Here is a 27,351-nt window from a genome sequence, read left to right as displayed (position 1 = left end):
TTTTGCAGAAAATGCCCCTGCTGCGTCTGCCCTCTGGTTATTAGTTTCACCTGTAAACAGTTCACTGCCACTGCTGACTCCACTAAACATCTTCTTTGTACTTCAATCTGCATTTTATGTGAACTCTGGAGCTATTAGCCACTAATACCAACAGCATTGCACAGTCTAGGAACATTTATTGCTCCCCTGCTTAGTTTAATGTTTCTGCCTTAGTACCGTAATATTATTAATAGTCACAAAGTACAATAAAAGAAAATTAAGCGTTTATTTTGTTTAGGCTTTCGCCACTTTACCTGCAGCCTTTTTCCATTACATTTGCACATAAATGAGCATACACTACATTTTTTAGATGCAAATCAGGGTTTAACTCCCCTAATCATATCCTATTTTCAGTCATCTTCCAGGCCACTTTATTTGTTATTGCAAATGCAAGTATGTTATGGTAAATTTATACATATGTATATTATATAAATGCATAGCATGCATTTGGTAGCTATTCGCCTTGCTAATAGACTTCATATGTATATTTTTCTTTCTTTTAAAACAAATATTTTGTAAAAAGATGGTCTTCAGTAGAGGCATGACATAGTTTGCAGAGCATGCTCACATCACATGCATGCCAAAATAGCCTATTTGCTGCTTTGTATTTCCCTTCAGTTTCATAGACGTAAAACCAAAATTAAGGCTTTGATGCCTATTAAGACAGGCATTGATTCAGACATATTTCAAACTGATGTGTATGAGATCTGGAGACAGTCGCCTTCAAATAAACAATGACATTCTGAAGTGTCCACTTTCTCGAGAAGCATTGGCCTCCACAGACAACGCGCTGATAGAAAGCGAGCCAAGTCATATCTGGCCACAAGAATATAAACCAAAGTGCTTCCCACGGATATACACAATTATGCGTAAGAATAGCATTACCCGCATTCTTTCCAAAGACCAGCTCAAGTACATATTCCTATTAAAGAAACTAGACGGTGGATAAAATTAAAGGTTACGTGGTTAATGAGTATGTAAAACTGCAGCTGCAAAAAGCCTCTTTCTGTACGGCGCAGGCTTTGTGTGGCACCGTGGTGGGCACAGCCCGGGCGGCTCCTCTCCCACTGCGTGGCAGAGGCTGCCAGCATCTGAACAGCCGCTCTGAGAGGTGCCTGTAGGGAAATGGGATATAAAATAACGCCTTCTGGGGCCCACATACTAACAGAGTTAAAATTTAACCAGGTTCATAATCTCTTTAGTAGAGAGAAGTTAGTCATTTTCCCTGTCTAGATAATTTAGCTACGCACGTGTCCCAGCCAGCTCTGCAGAACTTGTACAACCTGGTACAATGGGAACACGAATTACCTAAACCACATGCAATTTTGGTTGTGAAAGTGCAGGTCCAGGGAAGTCTGATGGGCCCTGATTTCCCAAATGGTCCTTGGAGTGGCCTCCCGCCAGCCTGGCACAAGTATCCAATATTATTGGACTCTGCATCTCGGATTCAACTCTGCGGTTAAAGCTTCACACTTCTAAGCAGTTTATGAAAGACAGTAAGTGGCTGTTACATTTTCTTTTGACCTGTCTCTAATTTGACAGTATTTTTCCAGTATTCAGGGGCTTAGATTATATGCCAGGAGTCCCGGGACCACAGGAAAATATTAGGTTCTCTGTTCTTTCACTATTAATCTAGATTAATAGCCCCAAATTCCTGGACTGAAAATAAATGCTTTGAAATGTATACATTTGTTGGGCTATATTCGTTTGTACATATAACTAATTATAAAGTAATTAGTATTATCTCAATACATCTAAATAGGCAAGCTAGGGAAGACAGAACCATTTATTATAGTGACAAAGGGAATCAGCATTTTCTTATCACAAAAATCCAAGTTATCTTGTTTTCTTGTATGTCAGTGTAATTAATCACTGTATTTAGCATTCATAGATAATAACACCCAGTATCTGCTTTGATGAGATACAAACAAGCATATTATGAATCACTTCACATCCAGACCATCTTAATTGCTAAAATTACTGTCTTCATGTCTGCTGCTTCTGTAACAGCAGTTAACTCAATGAAACGACTGAAACACCCGCGTGCTTTGGCAACCAGTTTAGCTACCGAACTAATATGGCATTTGTCATTCTTATTATGAAGCCATTTTCTTCCTTCATTTACAATCGCATCAAGCCAGAGAAGTCCATGGGGTGATGCAGGGCATAAACAAGGGCATAATCAGACTTCCTGTAGTTGGTGACTGAAGGAGTGAAAAACACTGTCAAATTCACTAATTCACTAATCCCATCTAAATAAACCTCTTAACTGGATGGAACACAAAGTGAAATCTTTTAGCTTTAACTGAGTAATAAAATAAAATTAAAAAATTTTAAAAACCCACCTTATCAGTTAATTGAGATTGTCCTCAATTATATAAATATGACTGACTAACCTTTAGGGCTTTTCATTAACCAAGGTTCATCAATTCTAATCATCTGACACTCAAATACTCTAATGGCCATGCCAATGTAATTAAAGTTGCCAATTCTGCTGACAAAGTTCTTAGGTTACAAGCACAGTTATCAATGTAGGATAAGTAATCTTGTACCACACTGATTTCACAGATACTGTCCTATCCCATTAATGTCTTAACTGGTGACAGATTTTATTAATGAAATTAATCTTCAAATATGTATTCGTTACTTTCTGTTCAGAACCGGAAGTAGCCATCGGTTCATAATCCCGTGTGATATTTTATCACAGTTAATAAACACAATAGGAGTCCTGGTAGAATTAATCATCATCTTTAATCAAAATAATTAAGGTTTTAATCTTCTAAGGGTAATTTGTTTGACCCCATCCTACCAAATACATTCTCAAACATTCTGCTACATGGATTGTGACTGCGGGCAACAAGAGAGTCAGGGTGTAAGAAACAAAACAACAGCTGCTTTCCAGTGTCTTTCGTATAGCACTAGCATCCACATGCAAGGTATAAAGATTTCTCACAGCTAAAAGATAACTTTTCAGTTAAATGATATATTTGCTGCCTATAAAATGTGCATAAATTAATTTAAACAGCATATAACACTGTCTATTAGAGTAACTGAAAAGCATTCTACAAGCTACTATGCAGCTGCAGACATCCAAGCAACTGCCAGACATTACACACTGGAAAAGTTTCATTGACTTCTATCGGGCTGATCACAAGAGTAAAATTATCCCCTAGTTCAGATGTGGTTTTCCTCTTCCAGGATATTTAGGAATGAGTTTTCAACAAGAGGTATCCCCTTTCTTCCTTACATTCAGCATTGTTTGATTTATCATTTTTTTTAATAGATCGAGAAGAAAAGAATCAGCATTGTTTGATTTATCATTTTTTTTAATAGATCGAGAAGAAAAGAATCAGAGGAAATCTTACACAGTATGATAAAAACACCTTACAGCAATGTGATTTATGACAAAACACAGTCTGAGTTTCCAGTATCAGAAAAGGAAAGGACAGCCAAACTGGGTCAGACCAAGGGTTCTGAAACTGACTGGCCAGCAGAAGATGGCAAAGGCAGAATGTAAGAGGATAGCGAGCATATTGTCGTACGTTCATGGGACACTTTCAGACATTTCTGGTCTCAATTTCTTCTCTAATGATTCATAAATTCAGTTTTCTTTCTTGACTGCTACTGAATATTGAGCTGGCATTTTCATTAAACTATCTATAGTAACTATAATGCCCCATTCATGAACAACAGTACTTAGTTCACATTTGAATATATTGAATACTTTCATCTAATCAATCCCTATAGCAATCGTAATTTTTTACAATTAAAATACACTTGTGGAATATACCTGAGCAAAAAATACATCCAATGATCTCTTAGTTGTTTTCAGACATTCAAAAGCAGAAAGAAAGCAATGTTCTAAAAATTTTGAGAGTTTGGTTTTGGTTTCTTGGGTTTTTGCTTTTTTCCACCAAAATTATGGAGTCAGCATTAGAGTTATTAACTCACAGGTATGTCCTGATGTTTTCACTCAAGCAATCCCTAGCTTTTTGACTGTATACCATAAATAGTTATGAGATAACTAAAAGAAAAGTAAAAAAAAAAAAATTAAAAAAAAATTAAGACATCCTAAATATTGTTGCTCATGAGCCATTGAAAGTTAACAGGTGGTTGTTTTCCTGTTCTGCTTGCACAATTTCTTCTGACAGAATTGCAGGATTGTGCCTATAATACAAGGAAGAATAATAATAATAATTATATCTTGTAAGAGTTGCTAAGCAAACGTACTGAAAATTTGCAACAGTACTTGAGCTAGCCATGAGTAAACATAAAGCTGAAAGCAGGCAAGGGTTTGGTTTTGGGCTTGGGTTTGGATTTTTTTATTTTCACAAATAAATTACTTCAGAAACTACACATGCATCTACCTACACTAGCTTGAAGCTGCGTCAGCTTAGGTCTTAGCTTACAATGAATTACTGTGTATATTCTTTGACCTGGAGCCAATCCCGTTCAGAACATGATCTGTCCAACTATGCTGCAGTCAGTTAAGCCTAGAACTTGCAGACTTAAGCACATGCTTTTTTATGTACTGCAAATAGGCTGGCCAATGTCGATGAGAAAAGGCACAATGAAAAAGAAGTGAAACATATATAAGAGTTTGTAGGAGGAGAGCCTACAGAAACATCATTCAACTCATGGATTTTTGGTATTTGGTAGAAATGTACATTCCCACATGTATTTCAAGAACATTTGACACTTTGTAAACCACATTGCTCAGAAAGAAAGTGTAAAAGCTACACTGACAGCTTAGCACAAGTTCACGGCACAACTGCATCACTTCATTAGTTATATGCAACTGTCCTCATATACCATGTGCGGTTTTAAGCCATACACTCACACAAGGGTGGATGAAAGAGCTGTCTTTACTCAGTCTGAGCAGTGGGGCAAGAGGTGGCAATGAAGTGCAGTATTGTCTCAGAGAAATGACTAAGAGGTTCAGCAAGCTACCTGAAGAAGTACATGGCAAATTCAGGAACGCAAGTCTGCTCTCCAACTACAGCCTCATTTTTTTCCACATGACCACCAAGTTGATGCACATGCCAAACACAGTGAAAAATACTAGAGAGTCATAGTATTTCCTTGACGTTCCATTGTTCGCAGCCGGGCTGTCAGAAAATGCACGGCAGCAGTGCTAGGCACTGAATTTGGCAGCAGTGGAAAGAAAATGAGAAGCAATTAGAGAGCAATATTGGTTAAAATTATCTAAATTCTTAGAATTATTTCTCCCCACAAAGGACAAATTCTGGAAACTCCATTCAGCTCTTATTCAGCTTAACACACTCTCACCCTCTGAAGTGCCTGGGAATTGTTTTTGAAAGGGGCCTGAACAACAATGTCAACTTTTGGCCCAAAGTCAGCTGGAAACAAGCCACAACTTAGGCACAGTTGGCCCTCAGGATATGCTTCCAAAGACCTTGACAAACTTAAAATTAAATTTTAATTATCCCTGTTCAGCTTGATTTATAATAATTGTCAATATCTGTGGTTTGAAATAACACATTTTACAACATGATCAGTCAGAGAAAATATTTTCCTAATGACTAAAGGGAGGAAGAGTCTGCAGTGAGTCCAAGAATTATATTATCAATCTTATTTATTATTTTTTTAAACCATAACACACAAACATTTAGGAGACATTGGTCTGAAATTGGGGTGAAAGGCTGAAGAGTACTATGTTTTCCTGGTTTTCCAGCAGTCAGATTTAGGAGTCTAATCCTGCAGACACACAAGACCAGCTGAGGTCCCACAGGTTCACAGAGATAATTAATGGCATTTGAAATGCTCAGAAATTTTGAGGAGTCCATACAAACATAAAAATTTTACTTGCCAATTATTTTTAAAAAATAATTATGATGTGCCAAGCATTGATAATTCATTCATTTGGACAAAGATTCTTGTGATGTTCCATTTTGTACCCACAACAAATCTCATTAAAATATTCAGCTCTTTTCATTCCTATAGACTTGCATGGAAAGGTCACTTTTAACACTGGGCCTTCAAGCTTATCAGCTTCTCGGCAATATTTCTGATATAAACTGCTATGACTTAAAGGATACCAGGCAAAACAACAAATAAACTCTCTTTCTTAACTTGTGTCAGTGTTTCTTGCCTTTGAGCAATGGCCACTCGCAGAACCACGGGCTCAAGCTGTGGTTATGCCAGGAATTTTCTAAATCAATACTTCAAGTTGCTCAGAAATCATCTGCTTTCCTGCTTTGAATCTATTTACAAAGAAATTATTGTGCATGGCTTTAAACAAGATGAATAAAAGGGTAGATTAAAAAAATAAGAGCAACTCAGTTCATGTGAAATAACTGCTAAGCTACAGTGCAAAATAGGTCCCAATAATCTCAGCAGAGGAGCGTTCAGAGGCCATAAACCACAGAAAGATTGCAGTTACTGTCCCTGTCCTGAGTAAATGGCTCACCAGAAACAAATCCCATCATTTGCAACTATTGTATTGGCAGGTCAGTGTAACAGATGATGTACATATCCTCAATGATTTTTTTTTCCCTGTATAAAATGCATGAAACTAATATACGTTTCCATTTTGATTTTTTTGCAACTTGACTCTGAAATTGCTTCTGCCATGGGTCTGTGAATTCCTGGCCATTCCTTGATTCATTCTTACCAGCAGTCACTTCAGCCGAAAAAGATATAAGCTTTTGCAATTTCATTTTCTTTTTGAAGGTAGCCTCCTGTAACAACTTCTTCCTAATATGCTATTTGTTTTTCATAATACAAATTGAATGAAATATTTTACTTCATGCCTGAAATCTTGCCTCATTTACAACATTCATCCATTTGGGCTATAAATATAGTTATCATCGCCTTTCTTTTATATAACTAATGTGGGTAAAACTTGCTAATCCTGAACCTCATATACAATGGAAAAAAGAGGACTTACTAGCTTTGCTGCATTTTACCCCTCAAAAATACAATTTCTAACCTAACGGGCTTCCTCGCATAAGTTCTTTGCTTATTACCAACACAAGCCCAAAACCTCCTCATATCATCTGGAAGACTATATATTAAACCTATTGATTATCTCATACCCTGCCCTAAAGCAAAATTTCTCCTTTATTAATTACAGCGCATTATTCTACAACAATATTTTTCCTCTCCTGTCACCCAGGCAGCAGAAACACGAGAAGGTGAAGAAAACCTCGGTGGGAGTTCATTGAAAGCCACAGGAGGGTGAAGTCTACGGCTCAGCTCAGGTGCAGACTTCTAGCTGAAGTCTGAAGCCTCTGAGAGTAATACAGCTTTAAAATGTTTTTTGACAGCTTCTTCTAAAGTTAGAACATCGGTTACTGTCCATGTATCTGTAACACTGGCAACTGTGATGGGCTGCACAGAGGCCTCAAGTAATTCTGCTCAGAACCTGTTCTCCCAGATAGAAGGAGGAAATTATGCCCAAGATTACAAATTTTGAGCACAGACTCTTCTACAGCCTCACAAACCATGAAAATTCTTCTGGTTTCTAGGCTGCTAGCCAAATCAATGTTTAGGAGGATGAGCGGACAAGACTTAGACAGCTATTCAAGGCAACAGAAATAACTGTTGCTCCAGAGGAAGCAACAGTATAGAAATATTATTGAGTATTGAAATTCCATTAGGGTTTTTGCAGGAAGGGATCAGTAGGGCTTTAGAGGACTGTAGGCAGGGGAAGACACGCTTAGTTTGTGTTTCCTAGCCTGTGTGATCATAGGATAGGAAGGCAGGGTCTTACCCCTGAATAAATTTTCCCTGTGCTGGAGGTCACAGTATTTGCCTCTTCTTTGGTCACCTGGAGGAAAGGCCTCTTCATGGCCTCATCCAGAACTGACAGATCTCACCTCCGCCAGAGCTCTGCCTTGGCGCAGTGCTGGGGTGTAGGAGGAAAAGGAAAAGCACAACCTTTCTATGGTGGAGCAGGCATGCAGCTAGCTGGCATCCCCCAGTCTGGGACACAAGGTCATCTGTGCAGGTCTGGATTACCAGGTCTGCAAACCTGGCAATGCAGATAACACAATACCATGGTATTATTAACATCTAATAATTTTTCTATCATTTGATATTGAATATTTCTAGAATTCTGATAATACCATGAAACCTGCATATCACCCATTATTACAGGGAAGCTTTGTGACAATTACCTTTTAAAGTAGGAGGTTTCTATAGAATTGTGTCTTTACCTGTATGTTCTCAAAGTCCCAGGTTCATTAATTCAACAGTCAATTTATTCTTTTGCAAAAATGATATTCCTGAAGCTACTATTTGAATAGAAATAACATTTCATGAGAAGCAAACTCCACAGGGAGGAGAGTAACTAGCAGATAGTTTGTATTCATTTGATAAAATTATGAAGTTGTGAGCTTGATTGAAAAGAAATCTAAGAGATAAAAATCTGTTTGGAAAACAAATTTTGCCTTCTTATAGCTATTTATCAACACCAACAAGACAGCCATACAATACAGAGTTTAAATCTTCAACTATGTAACATTGCCCAATCAAAGATGGTGGTATAATAGAGCAATGATCTCAGGATCCGTATACAGAGTTGAGAATAAATTATAAAAAAGTAAGGGTTTTTCAACTATAAGTTAAGTTGAAAGTTTTTTAACTACAAGTTAAAAGCATCTTTCATCAAATCATTATTGGGGTCTTGGGCAACCTGGTCCAGTGGAAGGTGTCCCTGCCCATGGCAGTGGGGCTGGAACTAGATGATCTTTAAGGTCCCTTCCAACCCAGGCCATTCTATGATTCTATGATTCTATGATTATTCCTCTTCCATGGGCAATAATGAACTTTTTCCAAAACAATTTCCTAAAGGTGAGCTGTGTCTTGTAGAAGTCAATGTGATGTGTGCTGTGCTGACACCATATTTATTAATACAGAGCATGAATGCCACAGGAGCTGGAGCTCCAGGGACAGCTTCACCCTAACATGCAGCACCCTTGCTCCATTCATTTCCTTTTCCTCGAGGGAGTACTCCACTACAGGATACTTAACTAGAGAGAAGAAACTGGAGAATTCTGATACACCCCATTGCAAAGCCTTCAGCCCCATGTAACGGCTTCTGTGGGGTTTGTTTCTGTGTGGACTGAATTTATCAGTCAAAGAACAAGTCAACTTCATGACTCCTGTCCTGAGCCTGTGAATCACTTGGACAACTTCCTAGCACAGAGAGGCAGCATGCCATTGCAACAGCATGTACACAACACACACATGCATGAACAAGACTTCTTTTGGCCTTGAAGTATCTAGTCCAGATTTAAACTCCCAGGCTATTGGCTTGGCATCAGGCTGTCAGTTGTACAGCCTCAGATGGCAGCCTATGTTTTTCTGCTAACTCAGTGCCTTCTGTTCCCAAGCAATGGACATTGGATCTTTATGGGAGTTACGAATTATTGGATGCATGTCAGGAAGTTTTTTAAAGGAACTTCAGGAGATGGGTGGGAGGTAATCATAAAGAAAAAAAGAATTGATTTAAGTTTAATCCAAAACTCATCTCTCTCAATTAGACTTTCTGCTGTTTTCAATGGATTTACATCCTATAAATACATCAAATGCAATTGCAGGCATTTTCAGCACAAATATGAAGCGATCTAAGTAATGTTAAATTAGTTTTTAAAGTTCTGTTAAATAAATTGGACAGGTCAAGATAAACACATAAGATTCCACACTCCCTTCTTATTCCCCAGGAAGAAGAACTTCTCCTCTCTCTCCCAAAGCTACACTGATAAGTTCCACAAGTGTCTGGAGCAAACAGTGTAACCGGGAGACAGACACATGTGGGGAACAGCATCTCTGAGTCCCTGGCATCGCCTCCACCTGTGAGCTGAATGCCATTTGAGCAAACAGGATTGCTTAATGCCAAAACAGCTTTTCTGAGTCCCAGCACCTCTTGAATCACTGCTCTAGCCTGCACAAATATAAAAGGTAGCATGCCCAAACAGAGAAGTTGTGCTGAACACTATATTGGCACTGTAACTATCACAGGACGATAACAGCTGAAGCTATCCAGTCCCAGAGCAACCAAGATTTCCCTTGGTTTCCTTCCCTTCCCCCCATGCTGTATATCTTCCATCCTTGAAGGTGAAAGTGGGAAACCTGCAGGGACATGGGGAACCCAGCATCCACATAGATACATTCCCACGGTCTTGGGATGCCAACCCTCTGAGAGCACAGAGACTGTAGAATGCAAGAGGGTTTTCCAGTCTGTCATTTCTAAGGCCTTTTACTACACACAGTACCACATGGTGCATGAAGGGTACCAGAAATGACACTGCTGTGTATCTTCCTCAGTGTGTGGAGAATCACTTATAACACACACAAAGGAACAGATCTGTAGAGTGGCTCCACATACCACACTTTCATTTGATTTTCATTTCACTCCTAGATATTCAATATTTAAGCATTGCCAGTCTAACACATAAGCTTTTTGAGTGATGGTATCTCTTCAAATGAGACAATGTCAAGGATTTGGTGCCAAAACTATTTTTGCCAGTAAAATTAAGTCCTTTGCCACTTTCATGCATACCTTGTATATATACAAGACCTTTAACCAAAAGTTATGCCTCTTCTTTTGTGGAGTGATTTCTTCTTTTGTCAACAGTACCTGCACTGACTGCTGAGTGGAAGGTAATCTAAAACTTTTAACTTCAGCTGTCAGTTTTCCTAACCTTATCCAATCACTACAGTCATGTCTCACTTGTTATCAGTTGACTATAAATGTTTTTGCTTACCTAGAGGGCAAAAAAAATAGACAGAATATAGCATTTCAAAAGAAATATTATAGCCATTAGTTCCACAAACACACTGTACCTAACTCAGAACCAAATTCTGCCCTCAAAAAATGATGTGTCATTTACAATTATGTTTATGTGTGTACGTTCAGAAAGTGAAGGGGACAGACAGAATATGAGAGGACAGTCTAGCCCCTGAATTTTATAAAGAAATGTCTGTCTCAGGTGTCTGAATGTTGTGGAGATCTATTATACTGTTATCTTTCTTTAACAAGACTTAGAGTGTATTGCAAATGGAGTTCATCAACAAAATTAATAAATTATTTTACAGAAAAAGTTAGTGTTTATTTTTAATTTTAATTTTGACTTTTTATTTTAATTCAGAATGCTTCTATGAGCTCTAGCTGTCAACTTTGGTTGAAATGAAACAGGCAAGCAGGAGATCTGGACCAATTTTAGCATACTTTATATTTTAAAAAATGTATAACTTCAAAATAGCTAATAGAAATCTGCTACAGTATTCACACATTGCAATTTCATTTGAATATGATTCACAAATCCTTGTGGGTTAAGTATTACTACTTCCATGATATGGAAAGACTAGCTAGAAAGTCAGTGATAGAATAATCTTCTAGCTTGTGTTTCGGTGCTCACCCCACTCATGTTCTCTAGCTCCTCTCTGAAGAAATCTCCCATTTCAGCATATGTTTGCACCATTTATACCAGTTCTCCTAGGAAAAGGTAATTTTTGTGTGATGTGTCAATGGCACAACCTAAAATATCACACAGTGGATGCAAATACTGCAAATAGAGTTTGGCAAGAAATGTCTCAGCACACAACATTTTAGAATTTTCCTATGCTGACCTGGGAAATGACAGAGACTGTTATAAATAAAAATCTGATACATTTCAGCAGTAAATTTCATAATTTTTAAACTACCATTTTACAACAGAAAGAAAAAAATAAAAGAATTATATTCCTTTTATTCTACTGGATGCAAAACAAAGTGATAAAGGCATCTATCTTAGACTCATCACATGGTCTGCACTGGTTGGGACAGTCCTCAAAACCAGTCTCCCAGGTCTTCTTTGGAATGCTTCTCTGTGTTGGAAAATCCATAGTTAAACATCAAACTGTGGATTTTCCCCATCTTCCTCTCTTGAGTATTGGCCCTAATGTGAAGACCATCATGCAACAAGTTGGCATGTTTCACACATCCCACTTTTCTTCTTCTTCTTTCTTTTTTCTTTTATTCGTACCAGATCACCTTAGTCTTTGACAGACCAGTTTGAAAATTCCATTGGGATTCTAAAAGCAAAAGCAAAGCACATGCGATGCATGGCAAAGATAAAACAAGTAGCCCTAAAAGTTGCTGGAGGATCAGCACAGTGCTGATAGAGTAGTGAATCAAAAGACACACGTTCTTTAAGGTTTCATTGTGACAGTCCAGCACTGAAGGCATGAGAACACTCAGATGAGTCACACTGTGTTATAACATTTATCATAAACCAATGCTATTAATGCAAGCAGACAAGACAAGTCACAATCTTATACATTAGTCCAGAGAGAACAGAAACAGACAGATTTTCTACAAACCAGCTTAACACAAAATAAATATAAAAGCGTCTTTGTTCTTTGAAACGTCCCTCTCATTGGTGAAAAAAATTCACCCACTATTCATACTTCTTTTTGGAAATTCTTGGTTCTAAATTAATGTTTTGAGTACAGCATTTTCCTCCGGCCAAAAGGTCAAAGGAATTTTAAAGCTGGTACGTTTCTATTAAAAGTACAGCAGCTCTGCCCTCTGTCCCCAAAGTCAGGGAAAGAAGAGGAGCGCAAGCCAATCAGCTGCTGCATTAGATGGTGAAACATTTCTGCCTTGGTTCTTGCCTTAACTACCCTTGCTTCCCTTCACACAACTTCCCTTGCTACTTTTCAGACACTGCTTCCAGCTACTCTTCACGTGCTGCTTCCACTGGGGATGATGAAGGTTTGTCCATGTGTCAAATTATTGGTAGTCACTTCTACCCATAAAATAAAAGTGACATATCATAATGATACCCTATCCTCCAGAGCACTCTCTACAAGATTGCAAAGCACTTCAGAAAAGGTATAAACTATCAGCCTCACGTTACTAGTGATGAAACTGAGACACGGCATTAGCCACAGTAAAAAGCCATTACTGGAAGCAGCCACTAATTACTGGTTTCTCTTTTTCAGCACCATTTTGCCCATCATCTTTGAAAAGTTATAAGTTATGCCAGATCTTGCTTTCCCTGGCTGATGGCTTACAAAGAATAAACTCCTGCAAATCTCTTTTCCCTCTGAGAATCGCATTAGTGATATTGTGGCTTCATAGCATTACAGAGCTGAATAACAAGGAAAGGTAATACCAGGGCATGACACCAAAATCCAGTTCCTGATCCTTAACCTTCTAGAACTGCAGAAGTACTAGATTTCATAGGCAGCAGGACCATCATTATCTTCCAGTCTGACCTCCTGCATAATGAAGGCCACAGAATTTCATTCAGAAATTCAGTCAGTGGAGAGAACTAATAAGGGATGCTTGACTCTGCCTGCAAAAGCAGCTCTTGAGACTACTGAGGTAGTAGTGAGGTTCAAAGGAGGGTAAGGTTATCTGTTGGGTGCTCCATTTCAGACAGTAAAAGTTAGGTTAACTCTGTACTGTCCAACTATAAAAATTGGCAGACTTTGTTTATAAGCCTTTATCCTCATTTATCTGCTCATTTATCAACTCTTCCACCCTGAAGCCCTGAGCTACTGGACATCTATACAGCAGATTTGCTTAAATCTAACCACAGTCCAGCCCAATCCTGGAGCCTTCACCAAGGCAATGAGCCAATCCCTTTCACCATCTCCCTTCTAATATACACTTTTCTATGGTCTATTTTGTATTTGTTTGCACAAACATATCCCAAGAGCTCAGAAAGTCTGTCAGCAATTCACAGATGGCCACAATCATATAAGCAGCTTTGGTAGGCCTATGAGGTCTGACTAGAGATGTTAGGCATCTCCAATATGACTTGGAGCATCTCAGTTTGGTAATGTTGAATCAGGGTTAGCCTTGTTGACCTGGTTTCAGCTGGGATATAGTTAATTTTCTTCCTAGTAGCTGGTATAGTGCTGTGCTTTGGATTTAGTATGAGAGTAATGTTGATAACAAACTGCTGTTTTAGTTGTTGCTAAGTAGCACTTACCCTAAGTCAAGGACTTTTCAGCTTCTCATGCCCTGCCAGTGAGAAGACAAGAAGCTGGGAGGGGACACAGCCAGGACAGCTGACCCAAACTGGCCAAAGGGATGTTCCATACCATATGATGTCATGCTCAATATATAAACTTGGCTGGGGGCTGGTGATCACTGCTGGGGGTGGTGATCGCTGCTCAGAGACTGGCTGGGCATCAGTAGACACGTGGTGAGCAATTGTTTTTTCATTTGTATCACTTGTTTTTCTTTGGGTTTGTTTCTTTCTCTTTTTGTTATTTTCCTTTTCCCTACTACTACTACTACTACTATTATTATTATTATTAAACTGTTCTTATCTCAACCCACAAGTTTTCTCACTTTTACCCTTCCAATTCTCTCCCCCATCCCAGCCCGTGGGGGAGTGGGCAAGCGGCTGCTTGGTGCTTAGTTGCCAGCTGGGGTTAAACCATGACACTTGTGCAGAGACAAAGGGCAGCTGCCCTGTGAATTTAGCTTTACATTCTAAATTACTTTAACTCCTGACATTGTATGGGAATTTGGGACTGATACAATATGCAAGAATAGTGCCTGAAAGTTGCATTTGAATTTAACGTTGTTGCCATGTCTAATAGAAAATGCAACTTAAAGAGGAATGTTTAACCAAGACAGAGTTCTGAGGCTAGACCCAACACCCGTCTGTTTTCCAGGGTAGCAAACATTGCCTGTTTGTCGTGAACAAAAAGTAAAGTGTGTGTTATTCACAGTTACAGAAAGAGCAAAAGATCAAAACATTGCTGGGGTTGCACCACACACTGCTTTTTCTTACTGCTGTTTTCCAGTTCTGTACTGCCCAGAAACCTCAGTAGGCAAGGGAGAGAAAATGGAGGAAAACAGTCTTTGAAAAGAAGTTTGGCAAGGCTTTTGTATCTCAAATACTAGAAAAATATACTAAAAAACATTGTATAAACCTTGCTTCGAGGATCATTTTTATCCTTATTTTATAGGGATAAAACAATGGCGAATCAGCAGAATGAAAAACAAGAAAACACTAATAGCATCAAATCTACAGGAGAGAAATCACAGTAAAAACCACAGCCGTACCTCCTTCCTTTAAGCAAGTACATAGACAGAAGTGTCCATGCTAAAGAGTCCAGAACATGGGCCAATTTCTCAAATAAGAAGATTCACCAGGAGCTGGAAGTTGTCTGCATTTTAAGCAAATGAACAGTAGCCCATTGCAACAGATGCCACCCCCAACATGAGGCCTCTCTCGCAGAGCTTTCCTAATTCCTACGTGGGGAGTTTCTCCTCAGTCACTTCACCGTGGCCAGGCTGGGGACGTTTGCTGGCTACAGGAACAGCAGGAAAGTCCATTCCCCAAACACCCTGTGTGTCCCAAAGCTGCAGTGTGGACATCCACAAGAAAACAACTCCCTCGCAGAGCTCTGACCTTTCCTTTTCTGCCAGGGCAGCAAAATCCTCCAAAAGCCATGCCTGTGCCTGCACCCACAACCTGCAGCACTCTGTGATGATGGTGGTGGTTCCTTTGACAGCCTTACTTTTTCAGGAGGTTCCTGTGAATACATAATTTCACTTCTTTTCAGAGAGGCCTTGATGATAACTGGTCATGCCTCAGGCCTCCTAATTTGACCAAATGTTATATTCTACCATATCAAATGTGCCTCCCGTGTAACTCACAGGCTTGTACTCATCCAGAAAATTGTAACTTAATGATATTTAAAATACTTGAGTTACTTCCTTCTTTATACGTGGGGAAATGCTGCAACTTTACAAAGGTGGCTTTCCTCTATCCATACTGTGATATGTCGGCTGCACTCTGTGCATGCCCATTTGGCAGGAATTGGCTTGGGTCAATGGTTTATTAGCCATTTGTTTGTCATTTGGGGTTTGAAAGCCCCCACACAGACGCTGGATGTTTTGTTTTCTTTTCCTGATTGCTTTCACACATGAAGCTGTAAGGACCATGTCGATTAATCAAATGAAACTATTGCACACTTAAATTCACATCGAGCGTGCCAAGTAAAGAGTCCGTGTAATTGCTTGCTTTGGTCAGTGCTGCTTGTGGCAACCTGTCATCTCTGTGGCTTCCTCCACTTGCAAAATAGTTCAAGTGTTTGAAAGCTCCAGTCCCATCCCATTTGTGCACCCCAGAACAAAGCTTGCTTTCCAAATAAACCCCCCTTAATTTATATTTTGCAAACTTTTAAGAAGATAGGAAACATTTGCAATACAAGAAGTCTTCTCGCATGAAACTAGTGGAATTACTGGCAAATAAGCATCGTCGACTCTACTGGATGGATTTAGACCCAATTTTAACCATGTGGCTCTTACTGACAACATGGCAAAAGCCTCCCTTAACCTCATCAGTTCTGGTTTAATTATAGGCACTCTGAATCCAAAGACTAATTTCCATCAATTAATTTCCATGTAACACATTAATATGTTAAATGAATACATCAAATAAATGAAAAAAGTTTCAGATTTTTAAACTATGCTCATTGACTTACTTATTTTATCATTAGAGGAAAATTATTGTCAAGTATTGTACTTGTTACATACACTTTGTCAAAATATAAGGTTTAAAATACAGGTGCTTACAGAATCATATTATGAGTGCAATTTCTTTTCCTGCAGTTTCATCTTTTGTGAAGCTGAAGATACAGCTTTTGTAGCAAGGACAGTCATTATATTTTGGAACAAACAGAATTCATTCAGTGACAGGTTTATTGCTTGTTTATCTCAAAAATATTTGCTACAATGGACATTGTAGAAAATTGCAAGAAACCAAAATATTGAATGTGTTTTGAATTGCATTATATGGAATTCTACATCGGGACTGGTATTTGATAAAACAATGTTCTCAACTCACATCATCACATCCAAGAAGGATGTTTGGGTTCACTAGAAAAAGACGCTTGGGTTCACTAGAAAAAGCTGAATCTTATTTGTTTTCTGTCAATATTTTCGGTTGACTAAAGAAAGGCTTGAATCTTCTTGACATCATAATTTCATTGTATCCCAGGATCTGCACAGAACTGAATAACTCTGCTTGCTTGAACTGCCAATGTTATTGCTTTAAAAGTTTACAGAAGCAAGGAGTGAACTGTAAATTTGACAATGCTGTAGGATATAGAAATGTTGCGTTTAAAAATATCCCCCAAAATGTTTTTTCAAAATGGCAGGATTAGGGACAAAGGTCGCATTTTTGACATTATTTACAGTCAAGTTGCTCAGATTACTTACGGAAAAAGCAGCCATGAGACTTATTATACCCACAACCACCCATCATTGTGATATATGTTATGGTGAAAAGATAAGACCAGCTCCAATGGGGGGAACGACTGAGATGAGAAATGCTGGATACTACATGTGGCAGCATTTCAACCTGCAAACTCCCCAAACATGAAGAGTTAAGAGTCAATCTAAGGTCCCTCCCTAAATACTGTAATCTCCGGGCCACAACAGGAGAAGAACTGCAGCTTGCGGGAGCACTAAATCAGGGAAGAGACAATACAAACTTTAAATGAACAAGAGATTTCAAGAGGTCTTAGAAAAGTTAATTCTGTTTCCCACTAGAAAATGAAATTTCTTACCTGACTGGAATACAAAAAAGCAAACTCTGACTGGTCTGTCCTTGTACTTTAACTGAATATAATTCACCTTATAATTTCTCTGGCGTTCCTTAAAACAGATTTCAATGGGTGCCTAGGCAGCACTGCTACACAAGCTCTTGAGAAGTAAAACAAAGCATGCTAATGCAATGCTACACTAACCACTGTACTGTCAAAGCTTTTGGCTCAAATTTAAAAAAACTTTCTCTGCCCTGGATCCTTCCTTACCTCTCCCCCCTGCCCCAAAGATGAGCTTCAATAAATGAACATGGTATGTGAATTCCTTAGACAATCACCTGCATTTAAAAGTTACACATGAGCAAATCCTCCCCACCATCCACTCTGCAGTGTTTTGAAAAGCTGAACTTCCATGGCAGCAAGTCACCCCCAAGAAAGAGCCGCACACTCAAAGGCAGCACAGGGTCCCTATCAGCAGCAATGTGTTTGAAGGAAGAGCTGAAGGCAATGCTTAGATTGAAAAAAAGCCGAGGCTGAGCTGGGGATGTTTAGGGGGGGTGAGTCAAACTCCATTCAAAGTCACAGAGTAACAAATTGTAACAGTATCTGACTTGAAAGGATTTTTTTTTTTTTTTTACATTATTTTGTTCTGGAACTTGTAATAACCTGACATTTCTTAAAATATAAAAATTGAAGTACAAAGAGTCCAATTAAGTAATCCTGAGACTATGAAACAAGCCAGGTGTGGCAAGAAAATTCAAATTAACACTCATCTCAAGCTTCAAATCAACTGTCAGTTTGTTCCTTTTTATTTTAATTTATCGTAGTCAACATTAGTTAAAGCTGGAGACATTTGTTCTTTTGCTAATGATATACACATAACTCCCACTTACATCCCCTTGCTCCTTCCAATTAAGAACTTCTGAACATTTCAGCTAGAAGGCTTATCTGGCACAGATTATTCACTGTATCATATGGATTCAGGTTCTTATGTCTGCAAGCTCTTTAGAGCAGCAATTTGTTCTTTGTTTAGCATATTTTGCAGTGTACAGTGCTAAATAAGCTTAGGGAGTGCTATCCACTGAGGCATGTTTGTGCTCACTGGAGTCGGTGTTGGCTTGTGCTGTGTCGTTTCAGTCTGTGCAAAACCCCTCTCCAATGCACTGCATAAAATCCAGGCCGCCTGTAAGGCAATCTGTTTCTTAAGGAAATCTTCAGACTAAACACACAGAAATTAGTGGGTCTGAAAAGCACTGTAGGTGGAAATGTAGCATGCATTATATTACCTTGCTATTCCCTAAGTATACAAAACGAGCACCAGCTCACTGCTTAGCTTCTCTGCACAACTAATTGCCTTCCTTACCACCTGGTTTTGACACATCTTGTGTGCTCAGTGGGAATATTTAACACCAACTGTGCAACAGAACAACACCAATTTCTTGACTTGTTAAATTCAACACAGCTTGTCCAAGTTAACTGTGTCATTGTTGCATTCTTTCTTTACTTTTCAGTCTTATTGAAATAAACTTTGGAAAGTATAAAGACAGGGCATTATTCCTCCGAGAACTGGGGAACAGGCTCCTCCCGTTGACAGAACACACGATATTTTATGAAAGCATCACATCTTTTTAGCTCCCAGCTCCATCCTGTGCAATCTCAGACTCTCCGAACAAATGAAACAGATACAAGGTAGATGCTCCCAACCACCACAGAGTCCGTGGAATGGGAGAGAGCTACAGAGCTGGCTCTTTTCCCCTTCAGGAATCTCAGAAGGCCTTACTAGCAAACTGCATGTGAACCAGGCTTTGTCAGGTCAAGCTTATCGTCAAATAAAACAGCCCCATCTGACATGGTGCATGTCCTTCCAACACAGACAAATATCAGGTAGCTATTACACTTAGCATCACTAATCTTGACACGTTTTACTTTCTCCTGTGTCAAGCTAGTGAGTAGCACCACAGCTCTGGACTGGACATGGCATGGACACCAGAGGGATGGCCAAGCCCCGTGGCTGCAACACACAGTCTTGGAATTCATTTCCTATTGAGTGGCAAAAATTTTGGTCTTTGAAAATCATATGTCCTCTGTGAGAAAGAAATACTTTCCTCCAAGAAAATACAGGGAATCTCTTCAGTTTTATTTAAGTAAAGCTTTCTAATCATTACCGTTGTTAAGTGACTTGGAAATGGGTAATAAGTAATTTTCACTCTTTGTAAGTTTTCCCTGAAGGAAAGGGAAATTTAACATGACGCATCTTATATCTTGTGTGACACTTGTCCTCCTGACTCATACATCAGAGACAGAGCAAGGGATGTTTAGATAAGACACCATAAGTTGTTACAATGACTGTGTAGCCAAGGGGTGAAAATATTCATGCTCTCAGTTGACTGATACAGGAGAGGACTTGTAATACCTACAGGTTATAAGACATTTGAACCCACACTGAATCCCTAGGATGACTGGAAGGATACTTACACTGAACACTTGATTTCTGAAGTTGCTATACAAGCCAAGCAATCTGTTCAAAACAATGAAAAAGGCTTAAGTGCTTAAGCTATCGAGACTTCTTTCTCTGACAGAGATCCATGAAAACCAGAGACAAAAGTATGCTGATGAGATTTCCACTGAGGAAACAAAGTGATTTCACAGAGCTACAGGGCCAGGCTCCTGCCTTAGCTCAGACCAGCATCATTCTCCAGAAACGTCACCAGCCTGTCCTTCGTGGAACAGCATCAAACCATAAACAGCTTTAGCCAAAGGAAATATTTCAGATTTCTAGTCTACTGACCTGATTTTAGTCACACTTGCTTGACTGCTAAGCTCTTAATTGCAGATGATTCTAACTTGGTATAAACTGAAATAGCTTAATTATCATCAGTGTCGATTTATATCACATAAGGGCTTGGTCCACTGACTTTCTTCAAATTATTCTTGATTTACTCTGAAGCTTATGGGGGTGAAATCAGGCCTTGTCTCTTCTTTACATTGAAGTTTCAAGCTGCAAGCCTAATTTTGAAAAGGAGGTTGACAGAAAAGTTCTTCTGTAATATGTAGATTAGCAAGGCAGAAAGTGTGCCTGTTAACCTTAAACTTAACTGCCCTCCCCTCGTTCTGCCTGTCTTAACCTACCATATCATTTAACCTACTCTTTAAATAAACGAGAACTGGTTCAGGTTGCATATTTTATCTCACAATTGCTTCTGGTGCTCAAAGATCACATTAAAAGTTATTTTAAACATATATATTTCATATATGTTTATATGATCCCTATCTTGCCTGTAGGGATTGATACTTTCCTAAAATTTTACATATGATTGTATATGAATGAAAATAAGAGTAAGTTCAAAGCCCAAGTAGTGTGCTTAGGACTTTGTATTTTAATAAGCATAACAGGCAATGATAAAAAGACCTATCAGTCTCTAGTCCTAAAGGAAGAAAAAGACTGAAATTACAAACCCAAACAGTCAAAACAAGGTAAACAAGTTAGAAGGTTTCCCCTTATTTATTTGCAAGAAAATTGGAATTTTTTCTGCCACTTTCAAATATGGTACATCTCTGTTTTCAAATTGGAAACCTGTATCTCCAAACTTCTACATATTAAGACATCTCCCAATATAATAAGTTTTAACAATGTGAGAAAAAGGAACTTAATATTGGTTGTAGTATTAAACTTAGTTCTATTTCATACATATTAAACCATTGAACTCTATCTCTTGAATGTTTGTTTATCATTTAATCCTATAGGAGCACACATGACAAAACACAGATCCAACCAGCCACCTATTGAGTCGGCTACCTGCAGTACCGGGATCTTAGTGAAAGGTAAGCACCAGGAAAGGACAAACTCTCTCCTGACTTTACAGGAGATCGTGTTATAACCTGCAGCAAGAGATCCAATTACGGTTACTACCATTAGCCGAGGTCAGAAAATTATTGAATACTATTAAAAGTTCATCTACAGTATTTACCTCAGCAACCTCCAGCAATCTTGAATTCCACTGGGGGACAATGTATTGGCTTAGTTATTGCCTTTTATTTGAGACGGGTCGTAAGCTAAGCATATTAAGAAATGTTTGGATCCAAGGATTTGGGTCAACACAGTTTTAATTTGCAGCAGTTCTTTCATTTCAGAAAATGTCTTATTTCCTTCTCTCAGGCATCTGTCTGAGCACATGTAAAGCATGCTGAGCACACCTGACTAAAGGCCCATCAAACACTATCATTAACCTCAGCTGATTACACTTACTGCCTCGGGACTGCAGACCATCGCGGAAATAAATACTGGAGGCTAGTTTTACAAAAGGATTGGACACATTTATGGTTGTTAATAATATATGTATCTCTGCAAGGTAAGTTGAGACTTACAGATAAGAGTTTAAAATGCACCTCATGAGTTAAGTACAACAAGCACATTCAAATCAGTACATTGACTCTGCACCAGATTATAAGAGACCTCATCTCCATCCCTCCTGTACAGCCTGTGTTGACTGAGCGTTCCGCTGAGGGCGGACCTGACAGCATGTCTGCACAGTCTCAGAACTACTAACTAAATTGTCAGTGTAAAAGGGCTAAAACTAGAGTTGACGCTATCAGCAGAAGGCTACAGGCAAATGCATTGCAAGGATATTTTAATTATTTGGAAAAGCAAACATTACAAAATTACAGTCAAAGATTTAAGGAGATATATGCATTTAGGGTATAAAACTCACAGGCACAGAGGTTAGCTGTGGTAATGAAAAGCATTTGGCATATAATTGTGATCAGCAATAGTGCTGTCTACAGCTCTTTATTGGGTTATTTTAATTTTTAAAACCTTTTTTTTCCCCCTGGCTGCATTGTATTATCAAAGTACAGGGTATTACAATTGTTTCAAGACTATCTTGAATTCAAGCTCAAAGTGGTAAAACTCTGCGACAGAAGCCCACACCTATGGGTGCCACTGGGGATACAGTGGGTAAGAAAGCTGCAGGCTGTGTTGGACTTCCCTTTCCATGGCCTAAAACTGGTCCCAACCAGCAGTGTGGAGTTGTGAGGGACACCGTCCTTGGTCCAAATATCAACACCACCTATAGTCAATAAAGGGCAGACAAGTCAGTCACAGTATCCTTCTTAGAAAGGCCCAATGTTGTTACATGTGAGATGGGCCGACCTAATACACATCACGCGTTGACTCAGCCTGCCTTTAAACCACTGTGAGCTCTATGAGTGCTGGAATCGACCTTCTGCCTTGCCCATCCTCTGCAGGTAGCAGAGACACAGTGCACATGGATAAACAGCGAGCATCTTTCCAGTCTTGTCCATCCCAATAGGATGTAACGGTTATTCTGAACAGTGCATTTTTCAAAAAAGCAGCTATGCTCTCTGCTTTATGCAAATGGCAGAACGTGGAGTATGAATTTACCATTTGGGAGGAAGAAGAATATTGCACATGAGTCTCTGCTGAAGAAGTAACTTTTAGCCATGAAGAACAGTGTGAAAAAAATTTAAAAGTACTTCCTGTAAGCCTGACTTTTTGGGAAGTTTAAAGAGTTGGTACTATTCCTCTATTAATATAATTTTGAAAATTATCTCATAGTCCTGAAATACTTAAAGGATTTATTTTTAATTAATCTTAATGTATAAATGAATTAACTAATATAATTGCTCATTTCAGAAAGTTAATTCTGTACTGGAAAGAGTAGATGCTGTAATTTTGGTGCCACATAAACTATTCTTTATAGATAATAAAGTAGTTTTAATTGTCAAATTTGGATTAGCAAAGTTTTGGCAGATGAAGAATACTTTGATCTGTGCATAATTACAAATCTTTACCTTGGCATGGTAGGTAAGGCTTGCATTTCTGCAGCTAGCAATTCCCTCTCAAACACATCTTTGTAAATGTAATTTCTGGAGAGGTGAAGGCTTACTGGTTTGGGCTTTCAAAGGAACGGGTGACTTAAGGTGTCTAAAAGTTTACAGTGTTCCACTTAATGGGGACCTGTGTTTCAAGATTTCCAACATTTCTGTAAATGAAGTACCTAAGTTGAATGCCCAAAGCAATATACCTGCAATCACCAGTCAACTGAAAATCAGAACTAAGCAATTACAAAGCAAAATTTAATTTGGTTGCTAAACAGTAGTTATAAAACTGGTGAATGCAAAAAAACTTAATTACTTTGAATCACATAGCCTCCATCAAAGGAGATTCCCAGGTCACCTAGGACTGACTTTGAAAGGGAAAAGAGTTTCTGCACCAGAGGGAAACAGCAACCCAGTGACACCAGCCGTGTCTGACTCCCTCGAGGACAGTAAGTGGACGAAGGTTGCGAGACAACCCTCTTCAATGATGTATGTTGTGTTCATAAAATTCATTCATACGGCATACAAACACTGGGATAGTCCAAGACGCAGGCACATGAGAAGGGAAGCATATTTAAAATTTTCTAGGTTTAAACAATACCACGTTCAAAAATAATTCACTGCCTTGTATAGGTGTGGCGTGCTGATTTCTGGGCGTGTTTAACTGTGCGTCCTTTAGGCACATATAGTGAACTTTGCACAAACTTCAGAACACCATGTAGCAGCCAATCTGGGAGGCTGTGAGCCAGCTACTGCAATAATTCAACTTGTGCTGTTATCCAGACATAAATCAAACCCTCTGCGTCCTGCTGAGACAGCAAGACCTGAGCTTTTGCTGAATTCCTACACTGGTTAAAAAAAAAAAAAAGCCTTGACAATGTAGTTGATGTGGTACTCAAAGGAAAGCTTGAAGTCACAGATGAAAGTGAGATTACAAGGTGGTTGGAAAGTAAATAACAATCCCATCAAACAGAGCTGTACACGGAAGGGGGTTAGGAGGAACCTGCTGCTTAGCTGGCAACAACCAGCGTATTTCAGTATCACAAGACGATCCAATTTACAAAGACAAAACATGAGAGAAAACTCCTATCCAACCCTTAGTAGCAGCAGGAGAAACATATATAAGATACTAGTTGATAACTAAAAAAAATGTTTCAATGAAAATAGCTGTAGATTAAACAGAAGATCTTAGCTTGATTCTTGTCTAACTTAGACAGATGTACATCAAGAAAAAGTCCATTGAGGTTCCTGGTGTTTAAGGGATGTAAAAGACACGAATAAATAAGACACAAACACTTGCAATGCCAGATTCCGTCACCTTAAGCTATATTCTGTTCGAGGTATCTAATCAGTGCCACTCAGTTTCTACTTAGTAGAATAAGGCAATAGATAGATTGGCTAAAGGCAAAAGCATGATCTCATATGGCTTTAGTAAAGCTGTTCAGGAATTTTCTATTGACTACTCTAGAGGAGACTGCAGTTTCCACAAGAAAAATCAAAATATTTGAAGGAAAATGCCAATATCATGCTTAAAAAACAGATTTCCTTTAGGATAACAGAAAATGTTTAATTTCTGGGGACATTTTACATGAATTTAATGCACACATGCATGCCTACACACCCTTTCTTACTGAGTCAGAAGGGTTTTGTTTGTAGTCACAAGTATGGTGTGTTTAAGGTCACAAAGAGCACTGTAGTTCACCTACTGAGTACCCCCACTTTCTCCCTCTTGTGTACCAGGCAGAGTCTGTGGTTGTTTCCCCTCCAGAGACAGCACTTCAGAGGATGAAAGCGTTCAAGGCCAGGTTGGATGGGGCTTTGGGCAACCTGGTCTACTGGAGGGTGTCCCTGCCCACAGCAAGGGGGGTTGGAACTAGATGGGCTTTAAGGTCCCTTCCAACCCAAACCATTCTGTGATTCTATGATAGCTCTGTAACCTGGGGCTCCACATGTGCTATCTGGGCAGCAGGGGCACGCAAGGCATATGAATGACGACTTTCTGAAGGCATTGCAGTAAAAATGGGAAGAAAGTAAATTCAGTTTAAGAGGAGAGATTTTTCAATGTTTTTAAGTAAAAAATACTTTTAGTTGAAAACAAAATGTCAAAATAATTAATCGAATTTTGCAGGATGGAAATACCCACTCTGTCCGAGCCTAATGCTTAAATTAAAGAGGAATTCTGTGTTACACCTCGTGGAGTCACTTGACTCAAGCGCTCGTCTTTCAGGAAAGCTCTTTGATAAACAAGTATCTTTGAACCTACTTACAAAACAATACAAACAAACAAAAGAATTTTCATTAAGAGCCAAATCTTGCTCTTTTTGACTAGGACTGCAATTTATGCTGCAAAAACTTTGAAAGAAGTTGGGAAGTAAATAGCACTTCAAAAAACTGTTTCAATACACTATGCAGTGAATAATACACGAGGCGAAAACAGATTGGTAGGATTGTGGAGAGCCACATCCCATATGTGTACATCACCAAAGACACATAGGAGCCTTCTGAACAGTTACACGTTGGTTTAGGATTCAGTGCAAGAAACCACTACCCTGAAACACGATCATATCGTGAGTTAGCTTTGCCAAAACTCATAAATTCAAGCAAAGCGAAAACATATTGGCTGTCTGGAAACAGTGGGGGTAATTTTTCCCTTCAGACCTGCTGGAGATTTTCACTATAATGAAAAGCTCTAAGGTATTATTATAGAAATAAGTTGGGAAACTGTTTCCCAGCCAAAATTACTTGGATCCGCTTTGTACACTAGAAAAAATATCCATGGAAATCATAAAAACTCTCTGGATTTACACTGTTAGCTTCCCATAAAGCCAGCTGTTGATACCCAATTATTTTAAATGCTTTGCAATGATCCCAGCTCGCTTCCTATCTGGGTCAAACCAGGCCCTAAAAGCAAAAGCAGACAGGCAAGCTCAGAGGCACAAGAACAGAAGTAGGTAGAAATTAACTGCTAGCACAGCCATTCACAGCAATTAGAGCTCAACAAGCACTTACAGACTCCCTAGAAAAGAAAAATGTCTGGTATCGGAGTATCTACCCTTGAATGTCCCTGCCTCCAGGGGTGCCGAGCAAAAGACATATTTACACAGCACAGTTTTGTGTAGCTCTGTTGACAGCATGAAGCAGAATATTTTCCACGTGAAGGATTTAGCCAGTTCTTTGGCAGCTTGGTTTTTAACCAGAAAACACTATTCCATAAAGGCAAAACTTAGAGTGATTTAACTGAAATTTTCAGTAAGACACACTTTATCTAAAGATCAAAATTGTAAACTCATGGAGTAAAACAGTATATATCATCTCTTTTAGTGTACATCACCTATTATAGCTGTAGAATTAAATGAGCAAGTTCTATATTTTTAGAACAAAACCAGGAATTTCCAGCTGGGGGAATGGGCCTAAACCAAACATCAAAATCTCAGAATTTTTAACATAGGCTAGAAATTCTGGTTTACAGACAGCTCAAAACTATCACTTTGATTTGACGCTATCCCACATTCACTGCGAGTAAGTCAACAAAATAAGCAAAAGTCAAGAACGCCAGGGAAAGTTGACCATAGCTACTTATAAAATAAATTTATCTGGATGTGCCTACACACCTTATTGCAAAGATATTTTTCCCTTTATATATTTACATAAACACAAGTCCGTAAGAGAAATGTAGATTCTTCTAGGGATGCAACAATATTCAAAATGGGACATTTGAGAGGATGTAGGAGGTAGATTCACTATTCATTCTCGGTCTTGCAGGGTAGGGAATTATATCAACAGTATAAAACAACATAGGACATAATTTCTCTCTCTCTTCTCCCCAGGACTGTATTCAAGCAGAATCAGGCAACTGTGAGAGACAGAGGAGACCTGTCCTTCTCAGGGTGTGTGCTATGTTTAATTGCTGAAGGCATGAAGCATTTTAAAAGGTTTGTCAATAAA

General features: G+C 38.8%; 1 protein-coding gene and 1 long non-coding RNA gene across 5 annotated transcripts in view; one reads left to right on the top strand and one right to left on the bottom strand.

Moving 5' to 3' along the window:
- The window catches only part of NCKAP5 (NCK associated protein 5), a 516,605-nt gene that overhangs the window by 338,507 nt on the left and 150,747 nt on the right, over window positions 1-27,351 (bottom strand). The gene's annotated exons all lie outside the window — the stretch shown is intronic.
- On the top strand, window positions 1,296-27,351 carry LOC129208012 (uncharacterized). 3 transcript variants are annotated; one of them, XR_008577652.1, is made up of 3 exons: window positions 1,296-1,535; window positions 21,313-21,390; window positions 27,234-27,351. It is a non-coding gene; the product is annotated as an uncharacterized LOC129208012 (long non-coding RNA). The 3 variants fall into 3 exon arrangements; XR_008577654.1 differs by lacking the exons at window positions 21,313-21,390; window positions 27,234-27,351 and adding exons at window positions 3,373-3,552; window positions 7,178-11,071; XR_008577653.1 differs by lacking the exons at window positions 21,313-21,390; window positions 27,234-27,351 and adding an exon at window positions 7,178-11,071.

Source organism: Grus americana, chromosome 6, assembly GCF_028858705.1.
Source record: "Grus americana isolate bGruAme1 chromosome 6, bGruAme1.mat, whole genome shotgun sequence".
Lineage (NCBI taxonomy): Eukaryota > Metazoa > Chordata > Aves > Gruiformes > Gruidae > Grus > Grus americana.
Note: the sequence above shows the minus strand (reverse complement) of the source record. Positions and strands in the feature narration are given on the sequence as shown.